Genomic DNA, 16,023 nt, shown 5'->3' on the forward strand with positions numbered 1-16,023 from the left:
TATGTATACGCGACTACATCATGGATGACAGGAGCGACAATGGGTTACATGGGGCGGCCAGAAGCAACTTTTTGGATCAATTAAGTTTTAAGCTAAACTAATTCACCTGATCAGTAGAAGTAGGTGGGGGAAGATCTCTTTGGGTAGGGGTGAAATAGCACCAGCTTCAACTGGTTTTGCCTCCTTAAATAGGTTGTAGATTAATGAAATTGAAACAGCACCACCTTCAACTGGTTTTGCCTCCTTAAGTAGGTTGTTGATTAATCAAACCTTGAGTCATTTTACACAGACAGCCCTGTGCATGTGCAAGATGGGAACCCGTGTCTCCAGGATGACCCTGGAACCAAGAATCTTCCGTCTACAGAACCTAAAGAGTAGAAATGTTGTCACTGGAGCCCTTCCCAAAGTGAGAGGTCCTTCAATAAGGAAAACCTGGCATCTAGCAGCATGAGTAGCTCATTTGGACTATTGAAGACTAGCCAATCAGCTTCCGAGTTTGACATTCCCCTAACCCTTAAATTTCTCCCCAAGCCTCAAGGAGACGGGTATTGGGGCCTTGCTTTCTGTTTCTCTGCTGGTTGGCCTCCCAACGAAGCCCTTTCTTTTCTTGAAAGCTGGTGCCGAAGGCTTCTCGGTGTGTTGTCGGGCAGTGATCCCTTGCTCGGTAACAGGGGCAATGCAGTGGGCAGACTGAGGTGTCACTTTCTTCTGGGTCTCTGGAGTTGGGTGAGGGGAACTGGAGTTGGAGCTAGGGTTACCTATTTTTTTATGAAGAGCAGGTCGGGAAAGGAGGCCTATTGTGAGGGTGTCGGTAAAGCCCTGGGATGATGTTGAGAGGACCTAGCTTAGAATGGCAAGTGGGAAAACATTGAAAGGATGAATCCAAAGAAGGGGGGTGACCTTTCTGTCACCAGAGGAGAGTGTTACACCTCAGGATGTGAATCAGACTGGGTTATTTTCTTCTTCCCTTGGGGCCTGGCACCCTGAGATGTGGATACATATTTATTGAATGAATGAGGGAGGGAAGATAGGGTGGAAGGAGGGGAGGAGAAGGAAAGGAAGGAAGGAAGCAAGCTGATTAAACAGGGCAGGGGTGGCAGGTGATGCTTCAGAAGCAGGAGCAAGATAATAGCTATTGATCAAAGGCTGGAAGCTGTGGAGAGCTCAAGGAGGTTCGGAATGGAGTAAAGCCATTTTTCTTTACGAAAGTGAAGAAATCATTAATGAGATGAGAACTGTGGTTTCTTTCTGTGGTGGCACAGGTGGAAGTTAAGCTGGAGAGGATGGATCTTTTTGACTCAATTAGATACCCTGGTTATGCCAGATCTTCAGCTTTCCCACCAATCGATATTCATATCCTTAATGCTCCCTGCTTCCCCTCTCACAGAAATAAACACACCAGGAGCGGAATTCCAGGTGCCTCATTCCCCACAGACACGATTGCTTTGGTGTAAAAGTAATTTCGCATGGCATGCTTGAGTATTTGCAAACACTTTACAGCCTCAGCAGTTTTTCCCCCCCTAACCTGCTTGAGTCTCTTGCAGATCTGCCTTCTCTCTTCAAAGGGCTTTTCACTATTCTCCAAACATTTCCTAATACACCTGAACCAATCAATTAAAATAAAAAGTCATCTTGCGGTTTCGGACAGATTTTACGTCTTTACGGGAGGCTGAATCTCTTCCTATACACATCCTAAATCCACACTCTCCTTCATCTTTCCTCCCAATGCAGGAAATTGTTCTGGTGGTTGGAGTCCCTCCCCCAGGAAAGCCCAGACTTGGCCACAGCAACAGGGGCCTCTGATCCCCCCCAGGCTGATGGCTCTGTGCTCAGGACTCTGCGCTGCTCCAGTGATCCCAGGAAATGGAATTCCTTTCCCAAGCAAGAGCCCCGAACTTACCTCTTTCTTCTTGCATTACTTCATAGATAGATAATCTGAGTTAATTCCTTCAGGGTTCTTGTGCATTTAGCCCTAGCCTCTTAATTCTGCTGTTCCCCACCTAAATACCCAAGGCAAATTTCCTAAGCTCATTCCATTTCTGATTCTTGTTTTCTTGCCTAAAGATAGAGTTGCATTAAAGATAGAGTTTCTTAAGTGAGTTTCCTATGCATATATCTTTTCTCCTGTATTCAGAGGTCTAAAGTCATTCTTTATAATGTCAAATCCTTTTTAACTGAGCTTTTTCCTAATGAACTTTTGCTTTCTATTTCTTTTAGCTCACTTTGGGGAAAGGATTCTCACAGCCTTTAGGGGTAAGGATACTTAAACCAGGAAATGAAAATAACTAGTTTTGCATTTCCCTTGTCTTTGGGGGAATAAAAAAAATTTGCCATAGGAACATTCTGAGGATTGTCAGGAAGCAGCTACTTCTATAAATCAGTTCATTAGGCCCTTAATTTCCATGACAGTTGTTTTTCCAGCTTGATCATAAACTTTGTGCAAGTGGGAACTGTTCGTTCCTTTCTTTTCCTCCTCCATGCTCTGAGCTACTTTTGCTGTTAGGCTGTCCATATTATGAGGGAGGCCTCCATGTGTGTAGCTGGAACCCTGGTTGAGGTAGCTGCTAATTCCTCTGGTGTCGGCTTTGTTTTTAATGTTGAAATTAACATCTTAAAAATTAAAGCATTTCAAAAATCGATTTATGCCAATATACAGAATGTGTTGGTGTGTTCCCTATGATTAGGATAATTTTGACCACAAATGTCAGAAAACTCAATTCACAGTGATATAAATAAGAAGTGAGGTGTTGCCAGGACATACCTGTGTTTTTCTGTTCTAATTATTAATAATACCCCTTTCGGAGTTCCCTTTGTGGCTCAGCAGTAACAAACCCGACTAGTATCCGTGAGAACATGGGTTCAATCCCTGGCCTCACTCAGTGGGTTAAGGATCTGGTGTTGCCATGAGCTGTGGTGTAGGTCACAGATGTGGCTTGGATCTGGCATTGCTGTGGCTGTGGTGTAGGCTGGCAGCTGTAGCTCCAATTCGACCCTAGCCTGGGAACACTCCTACGCCATGGGTGTGGCCCTAAAGAGACAAAAAAAAAAAAAAAAAAAAAAAAAGTAGCTGTACCCCTTTCACTCTCAGCAACTCCCAGATGTGGATGATAAAGTATATGATCTTCTGTATTCATTCAATGGCTGCTATAACACATCACCACAAACTTAAGAGTCCTAAAACAACACAAATTTGTTATCTTACAGTTCAGTAGGGGCTAAAATCAAGGTGTTGGCAGCTTCCTTCTGGAGGCTCTAGGGGAGAATCTGTTTCTTTCCTTGCTTTTTCCAGCTCCTAGGGGCTGCTTGCATTCCTTGGCTTGTGGCCCCATGGTCCAGCAATGTCCTGCTGCATTATCCTCACATTGCCATCTCTCTAGTCCTCTCTCTGATTCCCTCTCTCACTTTGAAGGGCCCTTGTGATTACAGTGGGCCTACCTGGATAATCCAGGGTAATCGCCCTAGTTTAAGGTGGTCAGTTGATTAGCAGCCTTGACTCCTTCTGCAACTTTTCTTCCTCTTTGACCTGTAACCTAACACATTCACAGGAGCCAGGAATGTCTCAGAGGGGCTGTTACCCAGCCCACCACATCATTCTACCCATAAAGGGCTTTTTATCATCCATCTCAAGACGTCCAAAAGCAAAGTGGCTCCAGGAGGGTAGCAGCTGTGCAACATCATCACGCACCCAGACTCTCATGTCTTTCTGCTGAGCCATCTTCCATGTGTCAGTCTGTCTCTTGGTTTTGGGTGTGAGAAGGCTGCATCCTCAGGCACTGTGCAGATGCACCTGCCTCCAGCTAAAGCAACCCAGGGCTGCAAAGAGGCTGTTTCTTCTCAGTATCTCTTCACCAGGGAGGAAAATCTTCTCAAAAGCCTCACAAGATTGTGTCTCACTGGCTGGGATTGTGGCACACCACATTTCAGCCTCTGCAGCATGTGGCTGATTGAGAGTTGGAGGCCTGAGTAACAGGGGGTTTCTAAAAGGGAGGACCCAGGGGAAGTGGCTCTCAGGCAACCAGCAGCATCTGAGGCATCCTCAGAAAGGTGGGAGCAGCACTTGTGACTAGCCAATCAGCTGCAGCTATCAGGACTAGGAACTTTGAACCTTCAGGATACTCTTCTGATATTTTCTAGTTTCTATTCATGACATTCTTTGGGATTCTAAAATACATTATAATTTTATTAAGAGGGGCTGCACCAGAAATCTCAAGACACAGCCAGAGTGTTCTCTGTTTATTTGCAGATGAAAGCAGTGGACACCGTGGAACAAAATGGTATGCACACAAGGAGGGTCTGGACCACACCTGTCAGGTGTCCATCTTGGGCTTGTACCTGAGCCTGACTGCTCCTGGTCAGCCTGGTCCTGTTTTGTGATCCTGCCCAGCAGGTGAATGTAAGTATAATCTTGAGGTACGAAAGTAGAACTTGTTAGCATAGTTTATATAAGAAATATAATAATTTTGCAAGCTGTCTCTATCACTCATGCTTGAAGCCTTAGTAACTCTAGTAGCTAATTATCTGGGGTTACCTCTGAATTTATGCAACACTATTGATGGCTTCAGCTGCTTAATGCAGAATAGTCCATTCCAGTAAACGAATGGGCTTATGGTCCTGATATTCCTGGCAGCAGGTCTATGTGGTAAAGCACAAGAAGTCACAAACAATAAAGCATACATTGCTTCATGCCCCTGTGCCAGTGCAGGTGGAATGACACACCCGCACAGGTAATACCCACAGACAAACACACAGCAGCTCTCCACCCCGGAGGAAGCCGGCTATGAACATGGTAAGAAGATTGCTGTGGAGATGACGTGGATGTGACTAGAACAGAGTGGTGACAGCAGGTATTGAAACGTCCCATCTCAGTTCTTCCATTGCTGTGGATAAGTGCGTGGTTTTCTCTGATCATTTTATGCGAAAAAAGCTGGTTTAAAACACGACTGTGCTATTTACTACTTCAGATTACTATCCTCCTGTAAACGTGTTCACTTAACCGGTGTGTTGATTGAGGACCTACTATGTGCTGGCTACTGTTCTGGGCTCTTGGGGTAGGTCAGTGAACCAAATAAATATCTCTTTTCGTATGGAATTTCCATGCACATGGGAGCCTGGCGATGAAAGAAAGATACAGCAAATCCATAAATTACAGGGTGTGTTGGAAAGTGATGTGTCTGGGGAAATGAAAACGTCGAGCAGGTTCAAGGGATCAGGAGTGTGAGGAGAGCGGTAGGAAAGGAGGGCTAGTGTCTACAGTTTTAAATACTATTGCCTCTGGAATGGATAAGCAATGAGATCCTGCTCTGTAGTACTAGGAACTATATCTAGTGACTTGGGATGGAGCATGATGGAGGATAAGGTGAGAAAAAGAATAAGTATATGCATGTGACTGGGTCACCTTGCTGTACAGCAGAAAATTGACAGAACACTGGCAACCAAGTCTAATGGAAAAAAAAATCATTTAAAATAAAAAAAATAAGCAGTCGGAGGTGGTCTCATGGAGCAGGTGGGAATTAAGCAATGAAACTGGCAGTGAGGGAGCTAGCCACTCTGCAGATCTCGCTGAAATACCGTCTCCTCAGAGGCCTCCTGTGCTCAGGAATTCTAAGTTGTCCAAGCCCCAGGTACTCTACCATATGATCTTATTGAGGTCTCTCACCATCTGACATTTTCTTGTATCTCTCTGTTTTGTTCCTTATGTTGTGTTTCTCCTTTAGAGTGAAAGTGCCACACAAGGACCTTATCCATCTTATTTTTTATTTTATCTCTAAAATGCATTGCATAGTAAGCACCCCATATGTTTGTTAAGTAAACAAATGCGTACATGCTTAAGTGTATGAGGCTGGAGGGCCTGTTGCTTTGTAGCAATTTAAGGCTTACAGAACACTCATCAACCCACCTGTCCCCACCACCACATACACACATAAGTCATAAATAAAGGCTTTGTGATGCTGCAGAGGAAATGATCATGGATGTGGGAGAATGAATCTGCACCAATCTGCTCTCTCTTTCCAAGGGACCCGTTGTTAGTGAGACCTGAGGTGGGTAGTAGGTTTACAGATAGATCAACCCTGGACATGCTGTAACTGATATGACAGCTGTTTAATAGAGCACATGCTTCATGGAGAATTAGAAAGTGAGATGACTGTTAATTGCTATTGCAGAGGCTATCTATATTATCTATCTTATCCATCAATCTATCTATTGATCGATCAATCAAAAGAATTCTGAACGAACATCTTGTCCAGGCTTGGCATTGTTCCCAACAAAATTGAGACTAGCCGGATATCCGTCCCACTGGGTAGCCTCTTTCAGAGCTTGTAATTACATGGCTACAGGTGGTACCACCTGCTTAGTTTCCACTGTTTTCAAGACAGCTGTTCTTGGTAATGTGTTTCCTGAAATGGGGTAAGAGCAAGAAAAGCAAAAGATGGGGGCTATTGCCTTGGGGTTTATTTTCCTCAAGTTTCTTTGGAAACGGAATCAGATGTGACTGGTTCTCAAAAGGCATTTTACTAGAAGAAAGTGTTCGGGGTTAAAGATATGAACATTTTAAGAGCTGATACTTTTTGTCAAGGTACTTGACAAAAAGATTAAGAACTGCATGAATAAGGGGGGGGTGAATAAATGAAATAAAAATTGCAGCTGCACTTTATTTCAGGAGGTGGCAGTTCTTATACAAAGCCGAAGGGGGCATTCCCATGGTGGTGCAGCACACAAATCCAACTAGTATCCATGAGGATGCAGGTTCGATCCCTGGCCCCGCTCAGTGGTTTAGGGATCAGGTGTGGCTGTGAGCTGTGGTGTAGGCCAGCAGCCACAGCTCCAATTGGACCCCTAGCCTGGGAACTTTCATATGCCTCAGGTGCAGCCCTAAAACAAACAAACAAACAAAAACGGCTGAAGGGCTTGTGATTGCTCCATGACATGTCTAAAACTGATATAATGTGTATTCTTTCTGAAGAAGAATATTGCATTTTTTTTAAAAAAAATGAAAAAGCAGCTTCCATCTGTTCATTCAAACAAGAATGGTATGCCTAATTTTTCACCTCTCCATTAGCAAAGATTAAATGTGACAACAGTCATGATAAGGGTGTTGTAAGGCAAATATTCTCAATCACTGCTGATGTGATTGATATAAACTTCCTGGAAAGAAACTTGGCAAAATGTAACAAGAGTCTTAAAAAAAAATTCTTATTCCCTTTTTTCCAATTATTTGTCTGTTAATTGATTTTCTTGCCGAGCATGATTTACATATAAAGAGGTTTACCGTGGTGCTTTTTGTAATAGAGAAAAACTGGCAGCATCCAAATATACATTAGTAGAATAGTTAACTATGGAATGTGGAATGATGGAATATCTTTATAACCGTATATTATACTACATTAAAACTTATAAGTATATCATAATGTTAAATAAAAAAGCAGGATCTGTAATTATATATAGACTCTGAATTCAACTATAAGAAAGGAAATAGGCTGGAGATCCATTGGAAGGAAATTTGGGAAAATACTGAGTGATTGCCTCTAGAAGTAGAGTTATAGAATTATAGACTTCTCCCCTGAATAATATTTGGACCTTTCCATTTCTTCCCCAACAAGCAGGGGTTGTTTTGATCCACGTGAAAGAAATGTTTTAATAAAAACTTCAGAGGCAGAACCGGATTCTAATGGAGGCTCCACCATGTCCTAGTTGAGGGGTATTTGGTAAATTGTTTAATGTCTCTGAGCCTCAATTTATCATCTATAAAATGGGGATGGTAACTTTCAGCTTTCAAGTTTGCTGTGATGCTTAAACAAGAGATGGTGTTTAAGGAGGCTAGCAGAATTGCAGGTACTCATTAGACAATAAATAGTGCTTATAATGATTATTACTCTGGGGTTCAAGGTGATTACAAGCTGGTAGAAAGTTTTTATTTTTTACTTTACCAATTTTTTATTTTTTATTGCACACTTCAACATTTTAAAGAAAAAAGGAAAAGAATCATTTAAAGTGTTAAACTCCTGTTAATTATGTATATGTCTTCCACTAATACTTCCCACTGTAGAGACCTAAATTTTTATATCATCAGTAAACAGATTTATGTTCTGCTTAAGATTCTGGGGTCTCACAAACATTTCTGCATAAATTTTACATATATCAATATTTAAGAACAATATAAAATCTATGATAGCAGTAACAACACACCAAAATTTATCCGTTTTCTAATTTGGGGGCTTGAAAAAAAATCTTGTTTTAATGGAATTATTAGGAACATCTTTGTACAAGTAGCTTTTTCTTTTAAATATTTTCTTAAGCCTATGCTGCTCAAAGTGGGTTAGTAAGTCAAAAGATAGATCTATCATAGAGCTCTTGTATTCTTCTAAATAGCTCTGTAAAAAGACTAGTAATCAATGGAACTGGTATGAAGACATATGTAATTAAAATGTTTTTGCTATTGTAATATTATAATAGCATGAACTAGGTCACAGCTGTTTTAATTTGCCTTTTCTTTTCTCCCTCTCTTTTTTTTTTTTTTTTTTTACTGCATCCATGGCATGTGGAAGTTCCCAGGCCAGGGATTGAACCTGGGTCACAGCAGTGACCCAAGCCATAGCAGTGACAATACTGAATCCTTAACCCACCGCACCACTGAGGAATTCCTAATTTGCATTCTTAATATTAGGAAATATGAAGATTTTTCTTTTTTAGGGCCTCACCTACAGCATGTGGAAGTTCCCAGGCTAGGGGTCGAATTGGAGCTACAGTTGCTGGCCTATGCCACAGCCACCACCATGCCAGATCTGAGCCACATCTATGACCTATGCTGTAGCTTGTGACAACAGTGGATCCTTAACCCACTGCGTGAGGTCAGGGATCCAACCTGCATCCTCATGGATACTAGTTGGCTTTTTAACCTGCTGAGTCACAACAGGAACTGTGGAAATATGAAGATTATTTTAAACATGGACTTTTATCTGTATTTTCTCATCTGTTTCCCTTTTATAAGTGTGCCTAGTAAAAAGTAGAAAGCATTATGGATTAGCTACGCTTTAAAAAATTAAATATTTTATTCATGTGTAATGCAAGTAATTTTACTTATTACATTTCTTCTTTTGTCTTCTTCCTACTTTGGGTACATTTTTCATTTTTTCTTTAGTTGATCTCATCTACCTTGTCAATGTTTTTCAATTGTTATAAAGTTCCTTTGGTCACAATTGGGATAAGAATTGGTACTTTTTAATTTTTATTTCCATATTGTTTTATATGTAAAGTGGACTGACTTTCTTTCTCCATGCAGATATCCAGCTCCTATTTCCATCAGCAGTTATTAAATATTTATTTCTTTCCAGTCAACTTATTAATCTTAGTTGAACTTTCTATTCAGTACCATAGACTATTTAGAAACATTGCTTAATACGGCAAGAGCATTTTCATAAGAGGTTTTTTAATAGTGAGAAGATACCTTTAATCATTAGAAATGCCTATATTTTTGAAATAAAATAATTTGTTTCCCAAAACTCTGAAGTGTAATTTGAATGGAGGAAGATCAGTTTGAATACAGTAGAACAGATTCTAGTTTCAACCAGGATATTCTCAGAGATAGCAAGTATTGCATATGATCTCTTGCGTGTAGTCTGCCTGTAACCTGTTTGTATGGAGTTTTAAAAATGCATGAGTTAGGAGTTCCCGTCGTGGCGCAGTGGTTAATGAATCCGACTAGGAACCATGAGGTTTCGGGTTCGGTCCCTGGCCTTGCTCAGTGGGTTAACGATCCGGCGTTGCCGTGAGCTGTGGTGTAGGTTGCAGACGCGGCTCGGATCCCGCGTTGCTGTGGCTCTGGTGTAGGCCGGTGGCTACAGCTCCGATTCAACCCCTAGCCTGGGAACCTCCATATGCCGCGGGAGCGGCCCAAGAAATAGCAACAACAACAACAACAAAAAGACAAAAGACAAAAAAAAAAAAAATGCATGAGTTGGGTTATAGATTATTTTCAGATAATTACAAGGTCATTTTAGTGACAGAGTTTGCATTGTCCACGTGGAGGAAACTTTTTTGGCGTGTCTGTATCTTGTTTTGTCTTTTTTAGGGCCTCGCTGGAGGCATATGGAGGTTCCCAGGCTAGGGGTTGAATCGGAGCTGTAGCTGCCAGCTTACACCAGAGACACAGCAACGCGGGATCTGAGCTGTTTCTGTGACCTACACCACAGCTCACAGCAATGCCGGATCCTTAACCCACTGAGAGAGGCCAGGGATCGAACCTGCGTCCTCATGGATGCTAGTCGGATTCGTTAACCACAGAGCCACGATGGGAACTCCCATGTGGAGGAAACCTTGATAGCCCCCAACTTCTTATTAGATAAAGTGAAAACACTCTTGCGTGGCTTCACCATCGAGTCCAGCTTCCCTTCAGCCTCCTCCAGCATCCCTCCTCCAGTCTCCACATTCATTATTCCTGCCCCCCCCCTTCCCTTTTGCATTTGTCTATGAACTCCCTCCAGATGGGGTTCCTTACTTACAATATTGGTTTGGATATTTTAACAGAGATGGTTTAATAGTGACTGAAACAAGGGGAAGGTTTATTTCTATGGAAGTCTGAGCTGCTGGATAGGCTGGGGGTAGGCAGTGCTCATTCAGAGTCCAGGTACCTTCTACTTTGTTGCTCTGCCATCTCTTCGGGTTTTGTTCTTGTCCACATGGCGCAGACAGACTGCCAACACCTGTATTTCAGCCCTCAGGGAGGGCTAAGATAGGCAATAAAGAAGAACTATATCCTTCTTTTTAAGGATATAATCCAGAAGCTACACATATCATATCTGCTCCCCCCAGAATTTAACATGGTCCTAATGGTAAGGAAGGGAGGCTGGAAATTGAATCTGTACTGACTTTGACCCAAAGTGGAGATAGGGTAGAGGAAAAATATTCTATTATATAAAGGAGGAGAGAATGGATGGGAGGTTTCCCCATTATCCGCCCCAGTTTCTCTGCAAGGTCTTTCCTGAGGTCCTTAGGCAGAATTTGTTCCTCTGTCTCTGGGTCCTGTATTGATGGTAGATATTTTTTTTTGCACATTTTTCTCTCCCTTGAGTCTCTGCTCTTTGAAGTCAAGCATAACGTTTTCTTCTTGGCATTTACTTTTTTGTTTCACACTTATATATATACTACCTACTTCTATTTTTCCACATCAGACATTATCATGTTGACTTCTCACTTGGAAGATGGAGCTGTAACTCTTTTACCTTCTCCCTAAGGTAAAAGACCTTAAGGACCTCACCCACACAATGTAGTTACGTGGTAATTTTATTTATGTCAACATTTATGCTATGTTTAAATAATGACTATGTAAATGCTATTTGTGTTTTGAACTATGTAGTGTAATTTAATAACCTTTCTGTCTTGTATAATATTTTGTTTATCTTAGAGTTAGTAATTGTTTGGCTAAACTTATTGTTGTTATTTAATATCTACGTACTTATTACTGGATTCAATCCAATCTTTCTTGAAATTGCACAAATCTTTTTTCGATAGGCTCAAACAGGTGAAGCATAAATGGCATCCTCTTGAAGAAAACAAGCCTTCTGATGTGCTCTGATTGGGACTGTTGGTTTTCTAGGCTTTTTGTTGCTGAGTAGTGTTCTGTTGTCTGGATATACCTCTAAATGTTTTTGAGTACTCATCCATATTACTAAAAAAATTTTGAGCATCCACCATGCTCTACATATATTCAGTATATGTGTATGATAGTAATAATATATTTTACACACAATAAAATGACATATGCATCTAGAAGTTAAGATGAGATAAAAATATAGCCCATTTGTTTCTTGCATAGCCGTGTATCATCTGGATCTGTCTGTGAGTGTACACTCTTGGTCGCCATTACACTATGCCACATGGATGCACATTGTCTTTGGTTCTACCTTACAATGTTTCCTCTAAATCCAGCTCCTCCTCCTGGTTTCTCTGGGCATGAAAGTATTCTTTTCACTCAGGCCAGGTTGGTATGAATTACCTTCATCCACCTCTTTCTTATTCCTTATGAACAATTTCTAATCCAAAAGTATCTCTTGGATTCATCCAGTACGTGACTGGTCATTATTTCTCTGTGTCTATGGTTTATTCACGTTTAGGACTTCTTGAATCCACTAGGAAAAGTCATATTTTTCTGGAAAATCATCTGTTTTTAGGTTTTCAAGTGTGTCACTATGTTTTATGTAATATTACTTTTCCATCTCTTTAGAACTTAAGATTTTACCCTCTTTCGTTCACATTCCTAATTTTACTGTTTTGCTCTTTTTTCTTAATCCAACTTGGGAGGAGTCTATCGATTCCATTTGTCTTTTCCAAAAACCAGTTTTCGAGTTATGTAGTATGGTTTTTTATTTTGCTCATTTCAGCTTTAATCCCCCTAAGGTATAGTTTAGATCACGTCATTCCCTTCTTGGTAAGCCCTCAATAGCTCCCCACGGTCCTCTGAATTAAGTACACACGCTTCAGACAGGTACTCTTGGCTGTAAGGAGATGTGTCATGAATGGAGCTCTTTCTCCATTGTCAGACAGGGAGAGCTATAGTTGTGTGGAGAAGAAAACCATGTCTGCAAACCAGCCTGTAATCTGTTTAGCTATGTTATACAACACCTTTTATGTTTAACATCAGGGGCAGTTCCCTGACCTTTGGCAAGGTTGTGAAATAGACCTTGCTTTCCTGAAAGTTGGGGATATAAATAATATTTATATATAAGGTCTGCAATACCATAGGATCAGTTTCATGAGCTGTAATTAAATAGGACTCTTGCCATAAATTCTTTGGTTTTTGATGGCACGCAACAGCTGGTGACCTTAGCTTTTTAAATAGTGTTTTCAGGGGAGGAGGAAAGAAAAAGAGAGGGTCATTAATGTAGTCTAACCTCTGAGACTTTTGCGAATATTTTGGTCTAATACATGCCTCTACTCGCTGAGTGAAAGACATCTGTTCATGGTGTCTGCAGCAGTTGGTACTGGCACTGAAGGTAGCCTAGACGAATGGCTCATCCCAGTCATGGTCTATCCATTGGAGTGAACGGTGGTACTTAGCACTTTTGGTGGAGCGTGCCAATTGAGCTGACTTTTTTCTTTTCTTTAGCAAAAGCTGATGTGACTGATTGAACTGAGATGTCATTTTTCCTTTCCATGAGAAAAAAATTACTGAAGCTGCCAAAAATGTCCTGTATTCAGGAGAGTGTGGCTGAGGCTCTAGTGAGTTTTTCCAAAGGTGTTGCACAAGGAGGACATGGCTGTGATCACTTCCTCGATGGTGTCCTGCACAGATTGTGTTCCCAGGTCATTACTGATTGCTAGGCATGGCAGGTAGCTACTTGTCTAAGACACAGAGGAGATTTATTGACATGAATGTTTGAATTCATATGTAATTTGTACCCAGGGGTTTTATGTATGATAGATTGCTCTGTGGTGATTTTCTGAAGATGGATATGTGGGGAAAAGTTCCTAGCTAGTGAAGAATATGGAGGTAAAATATTACTTAAATGTTCATTCAAAAATCAAATACTTTGATTTGTTTCTGATCACAAAATTAGTAGAGATTCTGTATGAAAATTTAGGTAAAAAAGATGAATATAAAACTCATCTAAATGCTAGAGAAAATCACTTTCAATATTTTGTTTATGTTCTTATTTTCCTAGCCACAAGTCAACTTAACAAAAATGCAACTGTATGAGATAAACTCTTGAATAATGTGCTCTATGGCCGCTTAAAAAAAATAACAGTTGCAAAATTTTTGATACTCCTTTCATTGTTTTCTACCTTGTATCCACCCAAGCAGGATTTTGACTCACTTATAACCAGTAGAATGTGGCTGAAGTAGCTCTAGGTGACTTTCAAGGCTAAGCCAGAAAAGGGGATTTTTCTTCTTCCACCTTATTCCTCTTAACACTTGTGCTGGCGCCACCATGCAGGAACTTCATTTGCCTAAAGCCCCCCATGCTGTCAGGGAGCTCAAGCCATATGAAGAGGCCATGTGCAGACACTGTGGCCAGCAGCCCAAGCTCATTGCCCAGCACAGCCATCCTGCCTTGGTGAGCCTTCAGATGATGGAGCTTTCATTCTGAAACTGCACTCCTCCTCATCTGGGACTTGAACCCAGCCTCAACTCATATTGAGACTTGAGCCCACTATCCCTGACAATTTAGGAGAGGACCCACTGTCTTTTCACTGAAACAGCTTATCTAGGGTTGGGAATTACTGAAGCTCAGGCTCTTTTGTCACAGAAAGAATTTAGTGTGAGGCCAAATAAAGGGTGAGTTTATTAACACTGGACACTTGTGAGAGATACACCTGGACAGCCAAAAGGTAGCATGGCACCAAGAACAAAGAGGGCTACATATTTTTTTTTATTTTAAATTAATTAATTTTGCTTTTTAGGGTCACACCTGTGGCATGGAGGTTCCCAGGCTAGGGGTCGAATTGGAGCTGTAGCTGCCAGCCTACACCACAGCCACAGCAATGCCAGATCCGAGCCATGTCTGCCACCTACACCACAGCTCACCGCAATGCCAGATCCTTAACCCACTGAGCAAGGTCAGGGATCGAACCTGCAACCTCATGGTTCCTAGTCAGATTCATTTCTGCTTCTCCACGATGTGAACTCCAAGGACTACATTTTTATAATTAAAAAAGTGGGGAGAGGAGAAGACCACCTATTCCTCATTTTTGGGTAGTCAGAAAGGCTCACAGCATTAGTTTCTCCTTTAACTCTATGCAAGCTCGCTGAGACTCATGGCACTATTGAAATAAAATGCATGTTAGCAAGAGGGTGGGAACATATACTAAAATACGGCATTTCATTTCAGGTTTTGGTATAATGCCCCGTTTCGTCTAGTTTTTTTCCCCTTTCACCTATATTCCTGTCTTGGCTACATGCAGAAATGCTGCTCTTCAAGAGCCATTCACTGACTTCATGTAACAAGATGGAGACCCCACATCTACTGTTTTATGTTTTAACTATCAGGATTTGTGGCTTGAGTGTGCCTGGCACTCCAGTGCACCTGGTCTTCCTTCAAGGTAGTGTAGATAGTTGCTAGGTTACTGGATTCTTTCCTTGAGTGGTCGTTAGCTTACAGCAGTCTCCCAAACTCCTTTAAAATTCCCTTTCTGTGTTTAATCCCCTAGTGGGATTTCTCAAGTAACTATTTAATTATCCTCCTCTATCCCTTTCAGTCCTACTGCAATCGCTTGAGAGACCCTGAGCCTATCTCAAATTCCTGTCCTGCAAATTTTTGAGAAAACAAAATGGAGCAATTGGGTACTTGTTATATAGCAATAGCAGCCAGAACACATGCTTAAAACAAACAAACAAACAGACTTAGCAGCATACTGTGAACTCTTTAGGTTCATTCCATTTCCTTATGCATCATTTTAATGGTGGCATAGCAGTTTTATTGCATGGAAATAGCATACTGTTTTTAAAAATAATCCCCTACTGTTGAATATTAGATTGTTTTCTAGACAACTCTTCTAGCTAAATACATATCTATGATTTATTTCTCAAGATAACTTACTGAAATTCAGAAGCACCAGAGTTATTATTTTTACTGCTTTTAACAAGTACCTTCAAATTATCCTCTACCAGTAGTGTCTGTAGTGTCTGTGTACCTGCACACACACGCACACACACACACACACACTCAGAAGAGAGGAGAGAGTGTGGGTTTTAGAATCAGTAGGTTTGAGTTCCAGCTCACAGTTCCACAACTAGTTTGTCCTTGAGCAACTTGGTTACACTCTCTGAGCATCATTTTAACCATCTGTAACCTGGAGATAATAATGCTTACCTGAAAGCAGTGTTATGAAAATTAAATGAGGTACAGTATTAAAGTACCAAGCATAGAGAGGTCACTTAAAGTGGTAACTATTGTCCTTATAGCTGATGACACTCTCAGGAAGTAGTTATTTCAGGAAGCAGATTTCTTTTTCCTACTCTTCCCCATCCGACTGGATGATTCTGCTCTCTTTCTGGTCCTCACCCTGGCTCCTGTCCTCAGGGTTTTGCTG

General features: G+C 41.2%; 2 long non-coding RNA genes across 6 annotated transcripts in view; both read left to right on the forward strand.

Moving 5' to 3' along the window:
- Positions 1 to 16,023, forward strand: part of LOC146396001 (uncharacterized) — an 881,025-nt gene that overhangs the window by 43,995 nt on the left and 821,007 nt on the right. The gene's annotated exons all lie outside the window — the stretch shown is intronic.
- The window catches only part of LOC110257070 (uncharacterized), a 46,150-nt gene continuing 30,670 nt past the window's right edge, over positions 544 to 16,023 (forward strand). For all 5 annotated transcript variants that reach the window (XR_014829817.1, XR_014829818.1, XR_014829815.1 and 2 more), the window contains exons 1-2: positions 544 to 634; positions 4,244 to 4,393. This is a non-coding gene — a long non-coding RNA (uncharacterized LOC110257070). The remainder of the gene's footprint in view (positions 635 to 4,243; positions 4,394 to 16,023) is intronic.

Source organism: Sus scrofa, chromosome 15 (genome assembly GCF_054392235.1).
Source record: "Sus scrofa isolate SSC_HxYL_T2T_F1_AM1 chromosome 15, Sscrofa_HxYL_maternal_Yorkshire_Landrace_v2.0, whole genome shotgun sequence".
NCBI classification, from domain to species: domain Eukaryota; kingdom Metazoa; phylum Chordata; class Mammalia; order Artiodactyla; family Suidae; genus Sus; species Sus scrofa.